Source organism: Gekko japonicus, unplaced genomic scaffold (assembly GCF_001447785.1).
Source record: "Gekko japonicus isolate JY-2015 unplaced genomic scaffold, Gekko_japonicus_V1.1 scaffold641, whole genome shotgun sequence".
NCBI classification, from domain to species: domain Eukaryota; kingdom Metazoa; phylum Chordata; class Lepidosauria; order Squamata; family Gekkonidae; genus Gekko; species Gekko japonicus.
Window position 1 is genome coordinate 708,591 of NW_015177027.1, and position 3,378 is coordinate 711,968.

Here is a 3,378-nt window from a genome sequence, read left to right on the forward strand (position 1 = left end):
GAACAGAGTTCCGGCTGGCTCCCAAGTTGGCCACGCCCAGCAGGACCTCATTAGCATAATAGGCCACACCCAACAGCAGAAACTCATTCGGATTGGCTACATTAGGGGTGTGTGGCCTAACATGCAAAGGAGTTCCTGCTACAAAAAAGGCCCTGGGTTTTGACAACAAACAAGGTAAACAGAATAACAAGCAAAAGGTGGGTGTGGCTGGATGAGCACACTTCTGGTAACATGGGGGTGTGGCCTAATGTGCTAATGAGCTGTGCTGTCAGGGGTGTGGCCCAATAGGCTAATGAGTTCCTGCTGTTGGGTGTGGCCTATTATGCTAATGAGTTCCTGCTGGGCTTTTTCTACAAAAAGAGCCCTGAGAGTTGCCATCCTGTTGGTGAGCTGTCCAGAATATGGCTGCCAACATCCAGGTGAGCTGGAGATCCCCTGGAATTTTCACTGATCTCCCGGGGGGAATGGCTGCTTTGGACAGTGGACTCTATGGCTTTATATCCTGCCGAAATCCCTCCCCTCCCCCAAGCCCCTCCCTCCCCAGGCTCCACCCCCAAATCTCCCGTAATTTCCCAGGGGTGGAGCTGGCAACCCTAAGTCCTTTCTGTGTTGTAAATGGCCAATGCTTGCATATAATATACAGAGCTCTGGAGAAAAGTGAGAAGAAGAGATAACCCTGCCCTTCACTCGGAATCTCAGAGCAGCTTAAAATCTCCTTTCCCTTCCTCTCCCCACAATGGACACCCCGTGAGGTAGGTGGGGCCGAGAGAGCTCTTTCAAGGACTGCTGTTTCCAGAACAGCTCTGAGAGAACTTGTGACTGGCCCAAGGTCACACCAGCAGCTGCATGTGGAGGAATGGGGACTCAAACTCTCCCAGATTAGAGTCCACGTTCCTAACCACTCCACCGAAAGGCTTGTTTTCTCTCTCCCCTGAAGTTCAGAGGAAATCAAAAGTGGCCTCCCTGTGAAGAACCCGACCTGTGCCTGCAACCTTCCCTTCAGCCTAAGCCGCCTCGCAGGGTCGTTGTGAAGGTAAGAGGGGATGATTCCGGGTACCGACCTGAGCTCTTTGGAAAGGGAAGGATAACACTCATGGTCCTGCGGCCACCTAAATACAGGACAGACCAGCCTGTCCTGCAGCCACCTAAAATCCAGCAAAACACCACCACCACCACCAGGGAAAAAGGCCCTGTTTTCGTCTCCTGATGCCCAAGAAACGGTGGTGGCTCTGGGAGACAGAGCACCAGCAGTCGGCCTCCCTCCATCTCTGCGCCTGGCTTCCCAAGCTCCTCCCCGGCTGCTCTTAGCTGCAGCAGCCAGCAAAGGATGGGGGGGGGGGGAGGTTAGAGAGAGAGAGAGGAGAGAGATGGAATTTTTTCCCCTGGCTCTCAGCCAAAGGCTCAGCCTGAATGCCCGGCCACAGTGAGCGATGGGGGGGAGGGAGGGAGGGAGAGAGAAGGAGGCAGCCGAACAGCAGCAGCAGAGAACGGAACCTTCTCTCTCTCTCTCTCTCTCTCTCTCTCTCTCTCTCTCTCTGCAGCCAGCCCCGTGCAAGCACATGCACAGACGAGATGCAGAATGAGAGAGAGAGAGAGAGAGAGAGAGAGAGAGAGAGAGCATGGCGGTGTGCCCGCAGCAGCCCACACACTTCGGCTTCCCTGGGCCCTTCGGTGTGCATGCCCAAATGCCACTGGGCGAGTCAAGGAAGACCACTTTTCTGCGTCTCCGTCTGTCACACAGGTAGACCCTGGGGATGGAGTCAGTAAATCAGTGGATCTGTAACCAGTGTTCCCTCTCAGCTGAGTTAGTCTGAGCTTGCTCACAGTTTTCTAGCCTCCGGCTCACACATTTTTGTCTTCGCCCGGGGAAGGAGGACTCCAGGGCAGACTCACTGATGCAGCAGCCAAATCACCTGCTCACAACTTTCATGCCAGTAGCTCACAGAGTAGGATTTTTGCTCACAGGACTCCACAGCTTAGAGGGAGCCAGGGGTCATTTCCTGCAGGAGCGCACAGGAGCGGAGCTCGAGCTCCGGCAGTAAAGAGCCCAAGGGGCGGGTACATGCAACAAGCCCCTCCCCCTGCTCCCAGCAGCCCTCAGTCAGAGCAAGAAGCAGCCAGGTAAGTTGCAGAGCCTCCTTGGCCCCCTGGTCCAAAACAGTCCAGTGGCACCTTTAACACCAAGGTTTATTCAGGTATAAGCTCTCCCTCCTCTGTGAGGACAGATCTGCAAGTTACCATAGCTAGCCATCCAAAACAGTTCAGTGGAGCCTGAGCGGTGAGTGTTGCCTTCTGACACACTTCCCGTGATGTCAGGGTGTGTGGCATATGCAAATAAGTTATGCTAATGAGTTATGCTAATGAGCTCCTGCACCTCTTTTTCTACGAAATGACCCCTGGAGGGAGCATTGTCTGTAACGGCCTCGTTTAGCTTGGAAATTGGGGTCAGGTAAGGAGGACAGGCCTCCTTCCTGGGTATGGTTCTTGCTCCTTGCTGCAGCCAAACCAAGCCTGACCGTAGGCCCCGGCCGCCGCGAGCCGCTTGGATCCCACGTGACTCCTGGGCCCACACAAAGAGAGAGGCCCTTGAAGAGAAGCGCAGAAGCCTCGGCCCACTTCTGACCCCTCAGGTTTTATTGGGAAGGAACGGAACAGGCCTGGTGAGGCAGTTGGGCACAAAGACTGCGGTGGCGCTCTCCCCCTCCCCGTGGACGGAGGCGGCTCTCCGGGCCTGGCACCCGGCTCAAGGGCAAGGCCTGTAGGGGGCAGCGAGGGATGCCAGCCTCCAGGTGGGACCTGGGGATCCCCTGGAATTACAGCTGATCCCCAGACTACAGAGATCAGTGCCTCTGGAGAAAAGGGATGCTTTGGAGGGTGGACTCTCTGGCATTGTAGCCCACTGGGGTGCCTGCCCTCACCAAGCTCCACCCCCAAATCCCTAGGACTCGCAGGGCTCTTTTTGTAGGAAAAGTCCAGCAGGAACTCATTAGCATAATAGGCCACACCCAACAGCAGGAACCCATTAGCCTATTGGGGCACACCCCTGACAGCACAGCTCATTAGCACATTAGGCCACACACCCCCCATTACCAGAAGTGTGCTCATCCAGCCACACCCACCTTTTGCTTGTTATTCTGTTTACCTTGTTTGTTGTCAAAACCCAGGGCCTTTTTTGTAGCAGGAACTCCTTTGCTGCCACACACCCCTAATGTAGCCAGTCCTTTTTTTTTTTTTTTTTTTTTTTTTTTTTTTTTCCCCATTTTTTTTTGAAATTTTTTTTTTTTTTTTTTTGCCATTTCCCAAGTGTTTATTGAAGCAGTGACAGATTGCTCATACTGTGCTGGAAAAAGAAATTTTATTCAATTCAGAAACTTAAAA